Source organism: Somniosus microcephalus, chromosome 2, assembly GCF_052327205.1.
Source record: "Somniosus microcephalus isolate GS21.2 chromosome 2, FLI_Smic_1.0, whole genome shotgun sequence".
Taxonomy (NCBI): domain Eukaryota; kingdom Metazoa; phylum Chordata; class Chondrichthyes; order Squaliformes; family Somniosidae; genus Somniosus; species Somniosus microcephalus.
Window position 1 is genome coordinate 141,716,006 of NC_140988.1, and position 20,787 is coordinate 141,736,792.

At 42.7% G+C, this 20,787-nt stretch overlaps 1 protein-coding gene across 1 annotated transcript in view; it reads right to left on the reverse strand.

The window, feature by feature from the left end:
• cnot6l (CCR4-NOT transcription complex, subunit 6-like) overlaps window positions 1-16,244 on the reverse strand; it is a 122,273-nt gene extending 106,029 nt beyond the window's left edge. Inside the window, exon 1 of the mRNA XM_085963182.1 lies at window positions 16,099-16,244. The gene's annotated coding sequence lies outside the window, so the exon portion shown is untranslated. The remainder of the gene's footprint in view (window positions 1-16,098) is intronic.
• Between the last annotated feature and the right edge of the window lie 4,543 nt (window positions 16,245-20,787).

Sequence of the window (20,787 nt, forward strand, 5' to 3'; positions counted from 1 at the left end):
AACATTTTCTCCCGTGATTAAATTCATCCTGGAAACATTGTCCTCGGAGGGGCCCAGCACTCCAGCCCTAAAACATGGAAAAAAAAACACAAAAAATCCACCACCAACTTTTTACAAACTCACTCCAACTCCCTGCAATAATCAAGCAGCCAGCAGCACCTGCTCACTCCTAGCCCCTCCCACCTAGCGAGCTATCCACTGAGCCACAGCTGGCACAGGCAAGATGCAACATGAAGCTCTTACACTACCCCTTCAAAATGCTTTAACCCCAAAAGTCAAAAAGACATTCAATTCTGCATTAATAAAATATTAAATATTCACGTCAATTATTGACATATCAACCAGGAAGGTGGGAAGGTCACACTTTAAAAAAAATACAAGTACTTTCTACAACTATAAAAGGTGCTTGTGTATAGTTACCAGAATCTTGAGGTAGAAAAAAAAAAGTAATTTTGGCTGAGATAAATTGCTCAGTGTAATTATTAGAGAGATATGGTATAAGTAGTGCAGACAGCAGCATAAAATTACAATGAGACATTGATAGATTAAGTGAGAGGATGAAACTGTGGCAGATGGATTTCAACAGAGGAAAGTGTGAGGTCATCCATTTTGGACCAATAAACGGAGAGATTATTTAAATGGTAAAAAGCCAGGAATAGTGGAAGTCCAAAGAGATTTAGGGGTCCATTTACACAGATCACTAATATGTAGTAGTCAGGTACAAAAAACAATCAATCAAAAAGGCTAATGGAATGTTAATCTTTATAATGAGAGAGCTAGAATATAAAGAGGAAGTTTTGATACAGTTATACAAAGCCCCGGTCAAACCACATCTGGGAGTACTGTGTACAGTTCTGGGCACCGCACCTTAGAAAGGATATATTGGCTTCGGAAGGAGTGCAGCGCAGATTCACCAGAGTGTTACCAGGGCTCCAAGGGTTAGATTATGAGGAGAGATTACATAAACTTGGCTTGCATTCCCTGGAATACAAGTGATTTGATTGAGGTTTTTAGGATTTTGAAAGGAATTGATCGGGTAGATAGCGAGAAACTTTTTCTGCTGGTGGAGGAGTCTAAGACAAGGGAACATAACCTTAATATCAGAGCCAGGCCATTCAGGAGAGAAGTTAAGAAACACTTCTGCACACAAAGGGTAGTAGAAGTGTGGAACTCTATCCCACAAAAAGGCAGTAGATGCTTGCTCAATTTTTAAAAATTTAAACCCGAGATCAGTAGATTTTTGCTAGACAAGAGTATATAAGAATATGGAGCCAAGACAGGTGGATGGAGTTAAGATACAGATCAGTCATGATCTCAGTGAATGGCAGAACAGGTTCAAGGGGCTAAATGGCCAACTCCTGTTCTTAGATTTCATGTCACACTTTATGATTAATTCAACATTTAACACCATAATACCAAGTTGATATGGATGAAGTTGGTAACATTCACTAAAATTCATCAACAGAACAAAAGGGCTGGATGGTAAAAAAAAATTAAATTGTATAAAAACATGGAAACAGTGTAAAGTAATTACCATTGAACATTTTATACGGTAATTTTATTTATTTGTCCAGTTTATACTATCAAAGATGACATGTTTATTTATGTGCCAAAATGGAGAGGGAAAGCACATGCCTTTCTACTGATTTATACTCAGAATTCAAAATAAATCATTCCTTATAATAGATCTTTTATACAACTACAATACCAGCACTTGCTGTTTTTAGGGCCCATGCAGTAGAGCACAAAACCCAAAATATATAAACTAATTTGATTGTTTGGGAATAAAAACATTGTAAATTATAGACTTCAGGACTTTCATCTGAGGCAAACAATCTTTTCTGAAGTAAGTTTTATAAATGTGTGACCGAGGAGACTGGCTAACAGAAGAGCATTCTTTTTAGCTTAAATACAACAACTTCTGTTGATATAGCACCTTTAATGTAGCAAAACGTCCCAAGGCATTGCACAGGAGCATTATCAGACAAAATTTGACACCGAGCCACATAAGGAGATAATAGGATAGCTTTTCAAAAGCTTGGTCAAAGAGGTAAATTTTAAAGGAGCGCCTTAAAGAAGGAGAAATAGGTGGAGAGGCAGAGTGGTTTAGGGAGGAAATTCCAGAGCTTAGGGTCTCGACAGCTGAAGGCACAGCCGCCAATGGAGAGGCAAAAGAAACTGGGGATGCCAAGAGGCCAGACTGGGCGGAACGCAGCGTTCTCGGAGGGCTGGAGGAGGTTACAGAGATAGAGAGGGGCGAGGCCATGGAGGGGCGAGGCCATGGAGGGATTTGAATACAAGGAATGAGAATTTTTAAATGCAAGGCATTGCTGGACCAGGAGCCAATGCAGATCAGCAAGCACCTTTTGTTTTGGTTGTATCAAAACATAAATAACATGTAAAACATGATTTTTTTGATCACTAGGTAATTTTTAAAACACACATTGCTAGGTATCTTTTAATTTCTACAATTTTTCAATCAAAGCACAGCATTAACACCATACCATCTTCTGCTGACACCTCTCCTCCATCAACCAGCTTCATTTGACTACCCATTCCTACCTCTCAAACACAGCCAGCAACTGGTTCTCCACCCATCCCCTTACAGTCACCTCTCCTTCTATCCTCAGACCCCTCTTCCACATTCTGCCCCTTGGTAGTATTATCCACAGGCACAGTCAGTGATGGTGTGGAAGCTGAAGATACCCAGCACTACCTCGCCACTGGTTCTCTCAACCAGCTGACTGCCTCTGTGCTGTCAGACTGTCCAACAAGGCCTGAGTCAACTTCCTCCAGCTCAATATCAAGAAGTCAACCATTGATCTTGAACCTATAATTTATAAGCAATTTACTAATTTCCAATTCACCAGCAATTATCTTGATTACTACAGAACGTGCTCGAGCAATGGTCTTAAAAGGGGCACAGCAACATGTTCTCCTAGAACACAGACTACCCATGAGAAATACCAATGAAAATATGCTATTTAAAAAAAAAATTAACTCAGACAGATCTCCAAACTGCGTGTTTGACAGATACTTCAGCCAGAAGTGCCGAGTGGATGATCCATCTTGGCCTCCTCCTGAGGTCCACACCATCACAAAAACCAGTCATCAGCCAATTCGATTCACTCCACGTGATATCAAGAAACGGCTGAGTGCACTGGATACAGCAAAGGCTATGGGCCCCGACAACATCCCGGCTGTCGTGCTGAAGACTTGTGCTCCAGAACTAGCCACGAGCACCTCTCGCCAAGCTGTTCCAGTACAGCTATAACACTGGCATCTATCTGACAATGTGGAAAACTGCCCAGGTATGTCCTGTCCACAAAAAACAGGACAAATCCAATCCGGCAAATTACCGCCCCATCAGTCTACTCTCAATCATCAGCTAAGTGATGGAAGGTGTTGTCGCCAGTGCTATCAAGCGGCACTTACTCACCAATAACCTGATCACGGATGCCCAGTTTGGGTTCCGCCAAGACCACTCGGCTCCAGACCTCATTACAGCCTTGGTCAATTGAAGTCAATAGGAATCAGGGGAAAGACTGTCCACTGGTTGGAGTCATACCTAGCACAAAGGAAGTTGGTTGTGGTTATTGGAGGTCAATCATCTCAGCCCCAGGACATCGCTGCAAGAGTTCCTCAGGGCAGTGTCCTAGGCCCAACCATCTTCAGCTGCTTCATCGATGACCTTCCTTCCATCATGAGGTCAGAAGTGGGGATGTTCGCTGATGATTGCAGAGTGTTCAGTTCCATTCGCAACTCCTCAGGTAATGAAGCCGACTATGCCCGCATACAGCAAGACCTGGACGATATTCAGGCTTGGGCTAATGTGTGGCGCGAATGTTACTTGCCACTTAAGTGCCAGGCAATGGCTATCTCCAACAAGAGAGCATCTAACCACTGCCCCTTGACATTCAACGGCATTACCATCACCAAATCCCCCAACATCAACATCCTGGGGGTCACCATTGACCAGAAACTTAACTGGACCAGCCACAAAAATACCGTGGTTACAAGAGCAGGTCAGAGGCTGGGTATTTTGCAATGAGTGTCTCACCACCTGACTTCCCAAAGCCTTTCCACCATCTACAAGGCACAAGTCAAGAGTGTGATGGAATACTCTCCACTTGCCTGGATGAGTGCAGCTGCAACAGCGCTCAAGAAGCTCAACACCATCCAGGACAAAGCAGCCCGCTTAACTGGCACCCCATCCACCACCTTAAACATTCACTCCCTCCACCACTAGCGTACCGTGGCTGCAGTGTGTCCCATCTACAAGATGCACTGCAGCAACTCGCCAAGGCTTCTTTGACAGCACCTCCCTAACCCATGACCTCTACCACCTAGAAGGACAAGGGCAGCAGGTGCATGGGAACACCACCATCTCCAAGTTCCCCTCCAAGTCACACACCATCTTGACTTGGAAATATACCGCCGTTCCTTCATTGTCACTGGGTCTAAGTCAGGAACTACCTCCCTAACAGCACTATGGGAGTACCTTTATCTCACAGACTGCAGCGGTTCAAGGCAGTGGCTCAGCACCACCTTCTCAATGGCAATTAGGGATGGGCAATAAATGCTGGCCTTGCCAGCGACACCACATCCCAGGAACGAATTTAAAAAATCTTCAGTGATGCTTCCAGATTCTACAAAGAAATGCACATCCAATTGTATCCTGAACTTGCCTTTCTCGTTGCACTTCCTGCATTTAAAAGTCATGCCTCCAGTTTTTCTGCAGTGATCCAGATAAATTAGCACTAGTTCAAGGTAATCCATTTATTCTCTCTTGTTGGAATGAAAAGAAGAAGAAATAACATACAAGCCAGAACAAAGTGATTTCCCTTTTAGGACTATTGCATATTACAGTATATGAATTGAAATTATTTTAAAAAGTTGCAGATATACAACTTAGAAAATTAATTCTAATACCAAAATGTCAAAGCTAAACTGCAAAGTTACTGATTCATGGCTGTCATGTAAAATTGGCCAGAATTACAGAAATCAATCCCGAGAAGACAGGTAAAAATCTGAAAAGCACGTGACAAAAATGTAGTTTGACTTATTCATCAGTCACAATAAATCAATGGCTGCAGTGATACCAGGCTCAGCTCAGTGTTAGAACTCTCGCCCAAATCAAAAGGTTATGGGTTCAAAACCCACTCCAGGACTGGAGCACATAATCCCTACTAACACTGAGGGAGTGCTGTATTGTCAGAGGTGCCATTTTTCAGATGAGATGTTAAACGAAGGTCATGTCTGTCCTCTCAGGTGGCCATAAAGATCCCACGGCATTACTCAAAGAGCAGCTGGGGAGTTCTCCCGATGTCCTGGCCAACATTTATCCCTCAACCAACATCGTTAAAAAAACAGCATAATCCAATCGTTTATTTATCTCATTGCCATTTGTGGGTCCGTGGATAAATTTGCTGCCAAATTCGCCTACATTACAATAGTGACTATACTTCCAAACTATTTCACTAGATGCGAAACACTTTGGGATAGCCTTTCTTTTCTGTATGGTAGGGACATCTTGGCTGGGTGACAATAGGTAGATGCATTTAAATAGACTAGTGGATCTCCCACGGTGCTGCTCCCAGGTTGTCAGCTTTCTAAAAAGAACAAGATTATATCACGCAACACTTAACGCGTCACGCGTCATTATGCTGCTAAAGTGTAAACCTCTGCAACAATGGTAGTAGCGTATCCTTTTAAGGCACAAGGTGTCTTACTCAGATTAATTAGAGATCAGATGGGAAGTGAGATACAGAAATTTGCATTTGCGGCACTAACCGCTGAACAGCAAGGACACAGATGCATGCAAAATAGGCCCGGATTTTCTGGGGCCTACGGGTGCATGCGCAGCGTGTACGAGCCCGTAAGATCCAGGTTTTCACGTGCAAACCGCATGCGAGAAAACCCAGAACTTGCAATGTCAAAAATCTTCATTACAAGTGACTACACTCCAAAAGTACTTCATTGGCTGTAAATCGCTTTGGACGTCGTGAAAGGCGCTATATAAGTGTAAGTCTTTTTCTTGACAGATCCGCTTCATCCCCAGGAAATGGACATTCGCGTGTGGCGAGTTGGGCTATTTGTCCAACGAATGCCCGTGAAATTTATGGCCTGCTTTTACAAGTGTAAGAGTTTAAATGACCATAAAAATATTTTTTATTAATTATTTAAACATAAAAAACCTGTAAAATAAGTTCGTTATTTTTTAGCCCCTTTAAAACATTAATTTTGAAAAATATAAAATGTTTTAAATATTTAATTAAATTGTATTTTAATTAATTTTAAATGTAATTTTTTTAAATGTATTTGGTATATAAATGTGTTTTTTGTGATCCCCATTCATGCTTATGGGGATTCCGTATGAAAATGGAATCCCCACAAGCATGAATGGGGATCCCCTTTTTTTATTGGTTGGGCGGGCCCAGCTGATCCCAGGGGCGCTTGCGAACCGCCTGCGTCCCAGGATACATGGGCCTCTACACATGTCTACGCCTAGAGGTCCCAGGAGCGCGAGTCTCCGTGGATCCCAAGGTAGAAGGTGGGCGCGGACTTTATTTGCGGATCGGAGGCATTTCCTCACGGGAAGCCTCTGACCGTAAATTCAGGCTCATAATGTTGTTACATTATACGGGGAGATCTCCGACGGTGTTGCTCATGAGAACGCAAAGGACATGCTGTTTTATGACAGGAGTGTTACACCATGAAATGTTAATGTTAATTAGCAGCAAGTTTTAATGTGCATTGTTCTGCGTCTCTCAAACTATCCAAGAGCGAAAGACGTTTCCACCTGGTTACTCTAGCAGCTGCTTGTAGTGGCGACACACTTGCCAGCAATTTAATCCAAACTAATTTTAAAACCATGCCAGTGAGCTGCGCACTTGGCAATCATACAACCAGCTGTTATAACAATCAGCTGGAAACCTACTTCAAATGTTAGGTGGGCTGAGAGGCGCAGCGCACGGGCATTTTAAAACATGGTGCTAACTAAAATTGGGTTCAATCAATTTTTTTTTTTTTTTTTTTTTTTTTACAATTTAAATCGCTTTATTGGCATGATAAGTTACATCTTATGTTGCCAAAGCATCAAAATACATTTATGGTTTAGCACATAAACGCAGTTCTATTCATACAGTGTATAAACAGGTATATCCCTGAGTGTATAAATATACATTCGCATTGTTTATATATATTTTTTTCTTAGTTTACTGGTTGTCCCTCTGTTCATGGCAAGCTGTAACATAGTGCGCCGCCAGTGTTATACAGCTTCTCTCCTCTCCCAGTAGGAATGGGAGTTTTTGGTTGTCATTCAGATTTCTGAAATCAGGGCATATTTGTGAGAATTTTTGGTAGAAATTCTCCCTGATGCCCTGATATTTTCCACAAGCTGTGAGGAAGTGCATCTCTGTCTCCACCACTCCCTGACTGCAGTGAGAGCATATCCTGTCCTCTCTTGGCAGCCTGGTCTGCCTGTGTCTGCCTTTTTCGATCGCTAGGCTATGTTCGCTAAGTCTGTACCTTGTCAAGGTTCTTCTCAGTTTGTTATCCTTTACCATGGTCAGGTAATCAGCTATGTTGTATTGTCTGTTTAGGGCCAAGTAGCAATTGAGTTTGCTTTGGGTTTTTGTTGTTTCTGCCCAATATGTCAGATATTTTTCCTTTTGCTTAGCGACGATTGTGTTGGGTCGAATTCTTTGTGTTACCCTGTCACTGTCCTGGGGCTGGTTATTGTTAGTATTGTTAGTAGTTACTTCACTGAGTCCCAGGACTAATTGACTGAGGGTATTCTTCTTTATGGTCAGCTCTTGGCATTTCAGGGCGTCGTAGTGATAGCATTGGGGATTGCTCATTTGTAGGTGATTCCAAAATTTGGTGGCTCTTTTTTGGATAGTGATTATTAATGGATATTGGCCTAGTTCCGCCCTGCATGCATTGTTTACTGTTTTCCTTTGAGTCCGGAGGATACTTTTACAGAATTCTGCATGTAGGATCTCAATTGGGTGTTTGTCCCATTTTGCAAATTCTTGTTGAGTTAGCGGTCCCCATACCTCACTGCCATAGAGTGCAATTGGTTCAATTACTGATTTGAAAATTTTGAGCCAAATGCTAATTGGGATTTCTATTTGGATTGATTTTTTGATGGCATAGAAAGCCCTTCTTGCTTTCTCTTTCAGTTCATTCACAGCCAGTTTGAAGTTTCCCGTAGAACTGATTTTTAAGCCCAAGTATGTGTAGTTAGTGGTTTGTTCAATTTTGGTTGTTCCTACTGTGAAATTTATTTTGGGTCCCTGATGTTTGGATCTTTGCTGGAACACAAGGACTTTGGTTTTTTGGGGATTTATTGTCAGGGCCCAAGTCTGGCAGTACGACTCCAGCAGGTCCAGGTTTTGCTGTAGCCCCTCTTTAGTAGGTGACAGCAGAACCAGGTCGTCTGCATAGAGGAGGAATTTAACCTTGGATTCATATAGGGTGAGGCCGGGTGCTGTAGATTGTTCAAGTAGTTTTGCCAATCCATTTATGTAAATATTAAAGAGTGTCGGTGAGATTGGCGAGCCCTGCGTCACCCCCCGCCCCTGTGGGAAGTATTTTGTTTGTTTGTCTCCAATTTTAACTGCACATTTGTTGTTTGTATACATTGATTTAATTACATCATATGTTTTCCCTCCTACCCCACTTTCGATAAGTTTCAGGAATAAACCGTCATGCCAGATGGAGTCGAAAGCCTTCTGGAAATCTACAAAGCATGCGTAGATTTTGCTTTTGTTATTGTGAACGTGTTTGTCAATTAGGGTCTGTAGGGTGAAGATATGATCGGATGTTCTATAGTTTGGCAGGAATCCAATTTGGCTTTTACTCAAGACATTGTGCTCCTCAAGGAAGTTTATAAGTCTTTTGTTTATGATGCTACAGAATACCTTCCCCAGGTTACTGTTTACACAGATGCCTCGATAGTTGTTTGGGTCGATTTTGTCCCCACTTTTGTATATGGGCGTTATGAGTCCTTTGTTCCAGATATCAGGGAAATAACCGACACTCAGAACCAAGTTGAAGAGTTTTAGGATAGCCAGTTTCATTTTGTTGTCTGTGTGTTTAATCATCTCGTTTAGTATGCCATCTGTCCCGCAGGCTTTTCCTGGTCGCAGGTCCTTGAGTTTTTCAAGAAGTTCTTTTTCTGTTATTATGGCGTCCAGCGGGTTTTGGTTATCTTTTATGGCCATTTCTAGCTTTTCCAGTTTTTTGCATATTTGGTGTTGCTCTGGTCTTAGTGTTTTTTTCTGGTATAATTTTTCAAAGTGGTTTACCCATGTGTCCCCATTTTGAATGGCCAAATCGTCGTGTTGTTTTTTGTGTAGTGTTTTCAAGTTTTCCCAGAAACAATTGGAATCAATGGATTCCTCCATGGAGCTGAGTGTATTCTTAATATATTGCTCTTTTTTGGTTCTGAGTGTGTTTCTGTATTGTGTTAGTGTCTGACAATAAGTAAGGCGTAGTTCCTCGTTTTCTGGATGTCTGTGTTTTTGGTTTGATATTTTTCTAAGTTTTTTCCTCATGTTATGGCAATCTCGGTCAAACCATTTTTCATAGTTTTTTGTTTTGGGTTTGTTCTTGCGAGCTTTCAAGTTTGCATTTGTTGCCAAATTATCAAAAATATTGTTTAGTTTACTAACTGCCCGGTTTACGCCTTCTTTATTGTGAGTGTATATGTTATCCAGAAAGGTGTCTAAGAGAGCTTGAGTTGATGCATTGCTAATTGTTTTCTGGTATTTTTCCGTGTCGTTTTTGGCCCATCTGTACGATTTTTTGGTGTTGTACAGTTTACTGGGTTGTGTTTCTATGTTGTTTGTTTCTGTCTTTTTGAGGAACATAGTAATTTGACTGTGATCTGACAGTGTTGTTTGTGGTTTGACTGTGAATGCTCTGAAAGAGGATGGGTCTAAGTCTGTAATCATATAGTCTACTGTGCTGCAGCCAAGAGGTGAGCAATAGGTCGATCTTCCTAGGAGGTCTCCTATGAACCTACCATTGACAATGTACAGACCCAGGTTTCGACAGAGCTGTAGTAGCTGTTTTCCGTTGGTATTTGACTGCTTGTCGCAGTTATGCCTGTATGGAAGGGAAGGGATGTCAAAGTGGTTATTCCCGAAAACATAATTGTTTCCCTGATTATTGGTGAAGTCTGGTTCTTCGCCCGTTCTTGAATTGAGGTCCCCACAGATCAACACGTTCCCCTGGGCCTGGTATTGGATAATTTCCCCCTCCATGTTGGAGAAGGTGTCCTCTTTAAAGTACGGGGAATCGATTGGAGGGATATAAAGTGCGCAAATGTAAACATCTTGCGTGTTTGAGATAATCTCCCTCTCAAGTTTGAGCCACATATGGTTTTCGCCCTTTTTTATAAATTTGATGTAATTCTTAAGTTCTGTTTTAAACCAGATCAGTATGCCTCCGGAGTCTCTGCCTTGGGTTACACTTGGTAATTTATTGGAGGGCACCACCAGCTCAGTGTACCCTTGGGGACAGCCAGTGTGTCCTTTTCCTTTATACCAAGTTTCCTGTAAAATGATAATATCTAGGTCTTTAGTTTCATCTATGAACTCTGGGGTCCTACTTTTCACTTCTCGCAGTGAAGAGCGTAGACCTTGGATATTCCAGGTCGAAATATATAAGGATCTCATGTTAAGTTTGATCTTTTACTATGATAGGTTAAAGAGTGGTACGTGTTTGTCGTGTCTAAGTGTGGGAAAAAAAAAGATCACATCAAGTGTCTACAAAAGTTAATACAATTTGGTTACAGTTCTTTCTATTAATTAGTCCTTGATCCAGAAGGCGGAAGTAGATGCTGCTGCACATCTGCTTATTGTCTCTTAATGGATTGTTTCTGTCTGAGGTATTGCGTACGTCCTGTGCATCTCTCCCTCTGTCTGGCTGGGAGCAGTCCTATTCCCCTGTGGGACAGGAGTGGTGCAGGTCTGACATTGTTGTTTTGCATGGGGATCCTCTCTGGTCTCGGTTGGTGTGTTGGTGGTCCTTGTAGTGTTCCTGATATGTACCCCGCTGATCTCTGGTGGTCGGGGGGGGGGTCCTCTTGGAGTCTGGGTATGGACCCGGTTAAAAGCGACGTCCTTCAGGGCTTTAGCAAGGATCGATATTCTTTGCCTTTGGATGTGGACGTGGTCGTAAAGACATTCCTCATCGAGGGTGGGGTGTTGGGCCAGGTGTACGTTGTGGTTTGATTCGCAGTCTCTTGCTATGCTGGCATTTATCTCATGAATTGTGTTGTTGTTGAAGTCTGTTCTCGGCAATATTGTGGAAACAGTGATTCTAGTGTTTGGAAATGTACTGCTTGCTTTCCTAATCATTGCTCTGAGCGATGTTGCTACTTCTTTCTGTTGGGTCTTTAGGTCATTTGTGCCCGTGTGTATTATTATGTGTTGGGGGGAGCCTAATCTGGCTTTGGTCAGCCATCCCATGGCTCTGTTTGTTGTTGGGCACCAGATCTTTTCTACTTTACTTCTAGGGAATAGCTTTTTCTCCCATAGAAATTTCCCATTTGAGTCTATGAGTATTACGACGTCAGCCTTGTTTGTGTTTACTGTCTGGTGGCTTTCGCTTGGACTCATAGTGTGTGTGCTGGGCTGGGGTGTCTGGTGTGTGCGTACCTCTTGTGAGCGGCCCGCTTGTGGTTCCACGGTGGTGGGGGAAGATTGAGAATCAGTATGCTGGTCGGTCTGTGTGGCACCCCTTGTATTGTGTGTCTGTTGCTTTTGTTCCGTGTGGGAGTGCAGCCGTTCCGTCCGGCTCTGTCTTGTCTTATCTCTAGCCTCTGGTTGCTGGTCTAATGGTGTTTTCTCTCCTCTATGGCTCTCTTCTTTTTCCTGCAGCTCTTTCACCTGATTCCTAAGTAGATTCACCTGGTTCTCAAGTAGCTTCAGCTCTCTCTTGTGTCTCTCCCTCTCCTGATTTTGATTGTCATTCATTTTGAGGAAGTCCTCTCTAAGTTTAACCACCTCTATCTCTAGTTGATTAAATTTATCTTTTGGTTGTATCTGGCTGTGTGATCCCGGGGTATGTGTCTGGTCGGCCCTGGTAGGCTCACTCACTTCCTGGCTAGGCTGGTCGGCCCTGGAGGGCTCACTCACTTCCTGGCTATGCTGCTCTTCTCTTGGTGAGCTGGGAATGGTAGGGGGACTATGTGTGGCTTCCTCCCTGGTAGTTATGCTGGGGTTTGTCAGTTGTATCGTGTGGCTGTGGTTCCCCGGGGTTAGTGTCTGGTTTGAACTGTGTGGCTCGTTCACCTCCTGACCAGGCAGATTTTCTCCTGGTAAGTTGTCAATGTTGGGGGGAGTGCGGGCCACTCTGGGGCTGTTCCTTCCCCCCTTAGTTAATTTTCTCAGTGTCCTGAAGGCCGTTGCAAATTTGTCGAGGTTGCCTTGCACTAATATTGTCCCGGTATTGTACGCGTTGACCGTCGTAGTTGAACTGTCTCCTGGTGTGTTAATTTTCATTATGGACCCATTTGCGGTATTTTCTAGCTTAACATTGGTATAGTGTGATTTTATTGCTGTGATCCAAGCCACTGGCTGATCTGAGTAGAAAATGAGGTTACTTTTTGTCCCATTGTTGTAACAGTCAGCAAAAAGTGTTTCTGGTTTTTCTCTCATCTGCTCATGCTTGATCGCTTTTATAGCTTTTTTTGCAGTGTTGGGGGGAATCTGGAAGCGGGGCTGTTGTGGATCTTCTGATTCGCTCATTTTTGGTAAAGTATTGTTGATCTTAGAATAAGCTTTTCTGGGGCCCCGGGTTTGGTGTTTCCCTCTCCCTGTTCGCGAGCTTTCCCGGTCCCCCTCTCCGACCCCGTGGTCCCTGGGCCTCGGCTTCTGGGTTCACCCTTCTCAGGTCTGGGTCTGTGAGCCGCTGTTTCCCGGTGCCTTCGGGCTGTTCCCCTCCCCCTCAGAGGCCTCTGTGCCTCTGTCTCGGCCTGGCTCCTCGGGCCTTTCCCTGGCTTCAGTCTCCCTCCCTGGGCCCTGTACTCACAGTCTTGGTTTGCTTCTGGAAGCCTTCTGGTTGCTCCCCTTCTCCTCAGAGGTCTCTGGGCCTGGCTCCTCGGGCCTTTCCCGGGCTTTCTAGCCCAGCCGCCGCTCGGGTTGTGCCTCGTTCGCCGTTCGGGTGCTGGACTGCGGTCGTCGCTCGGGTGCTGGACTGCGGCCGTCGCTCGGGTGCTGGACTGCGGTCGTCGCTCGGGTGCTGGACTGCGGTCGTCGCTCGGGTGCTGGACTGCGGCCGCCGATCGGGCCGTGTCTCGTTCGCCGCTCGGGCTCCCCGAGTCACCTCGTTCCGGCTGCCGCTGCGTCTCCGTGCGGCCTCCCCGATTCGCCTCGTTTCCCGAAGCGGCCTCCCCGAGTCTCCTCGCTCCGGCTGCCGCTGCGTCTCCGTGCGGCCTTCGCGCCTCGGTTCCCGATGCGGCCGAGTCACCTTGCTTCTGCTGCTGCTGTGGCCCCGTTTGTTTTTTTTTTTCCCTTATTTCTTTTTTTTTTCTTTGGCTTTTTTTTTCTAGTTTCCTCTGGTTTTTTTTCCTTTGGTGGTCTTTTCCTTCCTTACTTAATCTAGACTAAACTAAACTTAAACTTAACTAAACAAACTAAACTAACTTAACTAGAACTAAATTTAACTTTAAAACCTTTTTAAACTTGAAATGAACCTTTTTTTTCCCCACTTTAAACACTAAAAACACTAAAAATTCAGCAGCCCATCTTCAGCGTGTGTATTCACTTCCTCTCTCCATCCATGTGTCACCTTCTTACATAGTTATATACAAAAAAAAATCAATACAGAAACAGGCTATTCATTCCAACCAGTCCAAGTTGGTATTTACCCCAACATGAGCAGCAGTTCTAATCCTATGTGCCTGCTCCGTTCCCATATTCCTTCATTCCCCTTTCCGTCAACCACCTAACTAACCTATTCTTGCATGCTGCCATGCATCTGCTTCAATCATTAACTCCCGTAGTGCATTCCACAGCCTCACAGCCATCTATGTAAAAGAACATTCCCCTGCTCGCTATCCTAAACCTCTTGCATTTAATCTTCTGTCCCCAAGTTCAAGACTGCTGAATCATTTGAAATAGTCGATACACCACCCCATAATCTCCCCTGTTCTAATGAAAACAGTCCCAATTTTTCCAAGTCTTTCTTCATATTTGTATTCCTCAGACCAGGCAGTATCCTAGGTGAATCTGTGCTGTACTCTCTCTCTATTGCCTCAACATCCTCAAATGTGGAACCAAAAACTGCACATAGTACTCCAAATATAGACTCACCAATACACACTTAATGTTCTATGCCTCTTGCCATTGAACCCAGTATTCCATTAGTCTTTTTTTTTTTAAATGGTGTAACTCACTTAAGATGCTGCTTTTAATGTCTTGTGAACCTGAACCCCAAATCCTTCTGCTCAGCCACATCACCCGTTCTCCCCCAGTACAATTAATACTTTGCTTAAAAAGGTAAAAATGTCAACTTCATATTTACTGACAAAGCATACTGACAGTTTTTGCCCATTCTACCATCTTATTAAATTAGAAATTTTACATCTGAGCAAACTTACTGTCAACCTTTTCCATTATCAATTCTTATGCCCAGGTTTATAATGGATACTCCCATGTACATCTGTTATACTGCAGTTACACTTGCAATGGGTGTTGCAGTGTCACCACTGGCAGAGGTGTGTAATTATGTGACAATTTTACATAGGTATTTTCCATTATAAAAGTGGACACAGGCATTTTCAAAGGATACATAAATAAAGGGACAGAAGGTATGACTTTAAAATGGGGATTGAATTAAATCCATTTACCCTGATCCCATTATTCCCCACCTGCAAACTCTATTTCACCTGGAGACTATATTTGGTCTTGACCCCCTTAAAACCTCATTCAGGACCACAATCCAATCATGAAGGTCACCATCCATCAGAGCTTGCGACACTACTCAAACACAAACTGGATGTTAGTATTAACTTAGGGAGTGGTATTAATTTAGGTGCAATACTGAAAAATAAGTTACACTAGTGTTTTTTTCTTCAAGTCACACAATCCAATTAAATATACAGTTCTGTTACAAAATTTCAAACAACAGTACTTGTTCTGCTAAGTTATAAGAATTATAATACACGTGGAATGGAAATCAGTGGGCTTTTTAAGTCAGGAAGTAATGCTGATGAGGCTGCAATACGTGATGCAACTAAAATTGATTATTACAGCACAGAAGTGCATTATAAATCTAGTATTAACTCGTGAACAATGAAATATGGAAGATTATCTAAATCATGACATCAAGAAGCTGACAACCCACTCTACCAGCTTGTGTATAAATGTCATTTCCACCCCTCTTTCTATTATATACTTCCTCTTCGGCACGAGTTTCTTCATAAAACACCTCACCTATCAAAATAACTGAAATTCACCATCAAGTGGGCCCACAGGCATAGTAACAGCCCAAGCAAATCAAACTCCTTGCTAAAAATTAAAAGGTTTTTTCCCCTCCTACAAATTGGGTATTAATTGAAATCCTGCAGCCTCCTCAGCAAAGATAGAGTGCAATACAGACGTTAAAATAAAAGTCAAAAGACACAGGACGTTGTGCCTGAACTTTCCCCCAAAGGGAAACATTTCCAGCAACATCTCACGTCTCAAAACAGAAACCCAGTGGCTCGCTTTCAGGGGCGCAGAAAGATGAAGGAGTGAAGGGCAGCGGCGACCCCGGCTCCCTGAACACAGGCACCAGCAGCGGCTGTTCTTCACTTCACTGCCCTCCCCGCCGGCCCACCGCCCTCTCACCACAAACAAACCCGGAACCGCGGCTGCAGCGACACCCAGCAAAAGGACAGCGGGCTCCGGGCCCGGCTCAGACCCCGAGCCCACCGCCATCCCCACCCCCCCCAATCCGCGCTCTCCGCCAGTTTAAGCCCCAACTCGGGCTCCGCAGCTCGCAGGCCTGGGCATTTCCTAAACCGCCAGGCTGGACACACCGCCCCGGCTCCCAGTAACCACCCGCTCGGCGAGCGTCTCCCCGGAGCTCGACACTCACCTTTTGCCTGACTGACGCTCACATCTCCCCGGACCCGCAGCGCGGGACAGACCGAGAGACACCAACACAGCGCCCGGCCGCCGCCCCGCCAGGGACCGATCCCGAGCCGCGCCGACTCACTGCATCCCTGACATGGCGCTCACACCATGTGTGCACTATTACACACACTGTGTACACTATATACACAGTGTGTGTACACTATTATACACCATGTGTACACTATATACAGTGTGTACACTATTACACATCATGTGTACACTATATACAGTGTGTACACTATTACACACCATGTGTACACTATATATACACAGTATGTGTACACTATTACACACCATGTGTACACTATATACAGTGTGTGTACACTATTACACAGCATGTGTACACTATAGACAGTGTGTGTACACTTACACACCATGTGTACACTATATACAGTGTTTACACTATTATACACCATGTGTACACTATATACAGTGTGTGTACACTATTACACACCATGTGTACACTATATACACTGTGTACACTATTATACACCATGTGTACACTATATACAGTGTGTGTACACTATTACACATCATGTGTACACTATATACACTGTGTACACTATTACACACCATGTGTACACTATATACACAGTATGTGTACACTATTACACACCATGTGTACACTATATACAGTGTGTGTACACTATTACACAGCATGTGTACACTATATACAGTGTGTACACTATTACACACCATGTGTACACTATATACAGTGTGTGTACACTATTATACACCATGTGTACACTATATACAGTGTGTGTACACTATTACACACCATGTGTACACTATATACACTGTGTACACTATTATACACCATGTGTACACTATATACACAGTGTGTGTACACTATTATACACCATGTGTACACTATATACAGTGTGTGTGCACTATTACACACACTGTACACTATACAGTGTGTGTACACTATTACACACCATGTGTACACTATATACACAGTGTGTGTACACTATTACACAGTGCGTACACTATATATACACCATGTGTGCACTATATACACAGTGTGTGTACACTATTACACACAGTGTACACTATATATACACTGTGTACACTATTACACACAGAGTGTACACTATATATACAGTGTGTTCACTATATATACACACAGTGTACACTATATATACACCATGTGTGCACTATATACAGTGTGTGTACACTATTACACACAGTGTACACTATATATACACCATGTGTGCACTACATACACATTGTGTACACTATTACACACAGCGTGTACACTATATATACAGTGTGTACACTATTACACAAAGTGTACGCTACACACAATGTGTACACTATACACACAGTATGTACACTATATATACACAGTATGTACACTATAGGCACAGTGTGTACACTATACACACAGAGTGTACACTATACACAGTATGTACACTATACACACAGAGTGTACACTACATATACTAGGGTTGCGAAGGGGTTGAAAGTTTCCGGGAAATTTCTGGAAATTTTCCACGGGAAGTTTGGTTTGGGAATTTTGGGAATTATGCCCAAAAAAGCACATGCTAGCATAATATTGTTTTTTTTTATTTCTTTCATTTTATTTTCACAGGTCCTCTCTTAAAATTACTAACAGAGATGGGATCTTAATTATTAAGGAATTTCTTAATATATGTTTATCTTCTTACTTGGCTTATTTTATTTTAAATTGGTCTTTTTTGTGGGGGTTCAATAAAGTTCAAAATTATAATCTAAATAATGTTTTGAAAGCCTGTTTTTATTTGTATGGAACAGTATGTCTATTTTGATGACAAAGATAATATAAGAGTCAGAGACAAAAACCATCAGTGTGCAAAAAAACTCAAAATTCCCATAAATTCCCCAAATTCCCATAAATTCCCAAAAATTCCCATGGAAAGTTTCCTCTTTTAAAAATTCCTGGAATTTTGCAACCCTAATATATACACAGTGTGTACACTATACACACAGTGTGTACACTATATACACATTGTGTACACTATATATACATAGTGTGTACACTATACACACAGTGTGTACACTATATATACACAGCGTGTACACTATACACACAGTGTGTACGCTATATATACACAGCGTGTACACTATACACACAGTGTGTACACTATAGGCACCGTGTGTACACTATACACACAGAGTGTACACTATATGTACACAGTGTGGACACTATACACAGTATGTACACTATACACACAGTGTGTACACTATATATACACAGTGTGCACACTATACGCACTGTGTACACTATATATACACAGTGCGTACACTATATACACACCATGTGTACATTATACGCACTGTGTGTACACTATACGCACAGTGTGTACACTATAGGTACAGTGTACACTATAGGCACAGTGTGTACACTATAGGTACAGTGTGTACACTATACACACAATGTGTACACTATACGCACAATGTGTACACTATACACACAAAGTGTACACTATACACACAGTGCATACACTACACACACAGTGCATACACTATATACACACCATGTGTACACTATACGCACCGTGTGTACACTATAGGCACAGTATGTACACTATAGGCACAGTGTGTACACTATACACACACCATGTGTGCACTACACGCACCGTGTGTACACTATACACACTTTGTGTACACTATACACACTTTGTGTACACTATAGGCACAGTGTGTACACTATACGTAGTGTGTACACTATACGCACTATACGCACAGTGTGTACACTATATGCACAGTGTGTACACTATACACACAGAGTGTACACTATACACACAGAGTGTACACTATATACGCACCATGTGTACACTATACGCACCGTGTGTACATTATAGGCACAGTGTGTACACTATATACACACAGTGCATACACTATATACACAGTGTGTACACTATATACACAGTGTGTACACTATATATACAGTGTGTACACTATATATAGTGTGTACATTATATACACAGAGTGTACACTATATATACACACTGTGTACACTATATACACACAGCGTGCACTATATACACAGTGTGTACTCTATATACACCGTGTGTACACTATATATACAGTGTGTACACTATATACACAGTGCGTACACTATATACACCGTGTGTACACTATATATACACAGTGTGCACTATATACACAGTCTGTACACTATATATACAGTGTGTAAACTATATACACCGTGTGTACACTATATATACAGTGTGTACACTATATATACACAGTGTGTACATTATATACAGAGTGTACACTATATACACAGTGTGTACACTATACATACACAGTGTGTACACTATATACACAGTGTGTACACTGTACATACATAGTGTGTACACTATATATACACACATTGTGTACATACATACACAGTGTGTACACGATATATACACAGTGTGCACTATGTACACAGTGTACACACTGTGTATATACACAGAGGGCACAAGCATGGATATCATGAAGAGGGCTAGGCTGCAGTGGCGCAAACCTTTCAATGATCACAGTAGATCACGAAATGTTACTGCCAACCCACATTCAACCTCATCCTCCTGTGCCACTCATCACATCCCCTACTCCTGCGCATCCTTACTCACACCAACTTACCTTATACCTCCACCCATCCCTCTCTATCTACGTTATCACTTCCCCATCTTACTCCTCACCCCTCACACTCACCCTCATCCTTGTCCAATCATTCAAACTAACAACACACATGGGTAGGCGCTTGTGTGCTTTAGCCAATGTTCGTGTTAAGTTTCTGTTAATGTGTTGTCAGGCATTGATATCTTTATTTTCAACACTTTGCCTTCTTGGACAGATTCGTGTGCACCTTTGGAAGTGTCTTAGTGAATTCCAGTGAATGGTGAGACATAATGTTCCGCCGCTTGGTGTCGGGTCCATTCAGGGATAACAGACCCGACACTTGGGAAACTGACAAGGAGGTGGGTTTACAGCGGCATAGTGTAAGATTCGAAATTTTCAGCAATAATCACGCAAGAAAACAGGATAAAATAAGACAGTTTATTGACCAAAGTAAGCTTGCACAGAAAAACCTTTGATAAAAGGGCATACAAAATGGCCACCGGGCCTCGTGATCAGTTTTCTGGACCATTTGATTTCTGTTACTGCAAGCCAGACAGGCTTGTGGATTGAAGACAGTAAGCCCGCGAAAGCCAGTATCGGGGAACCGAAACTCAGGGAAACAGCATACATATTCAATGGATTCTAAGTACAGGATGGGGCCCATCAAGATATGGGCGGACAATGCATGAACACTTATACCCATTTAATGTACAAAGGAGAAACCGTTTAACAGCCATCAAGGGAAATCTCCAGACCGATCAATATGCGAACCGAGTCACGGTGACAATGTAAAAGACATTAAAAGACATTATCGGCCAGGAAGGCCAGTTAAGTTATCACCGGCTCCCGTTACAAGACAAAGCGCCCCTGCAGAGATTTCTGCCCGCCAAAATTAATACAAAGACAGGACTATGATTTGGCGGGAGATAAGACTGTCCCAAAAGGGTATAACTATGGATTGAAAGTCCATCAAAGTTACGGACGGTGACAGTTACACAGATCCAGGATCCATTGGCGCCTCTTCTACCTCGGTAGCTTCGGAATCGATCAAGACGCTTCG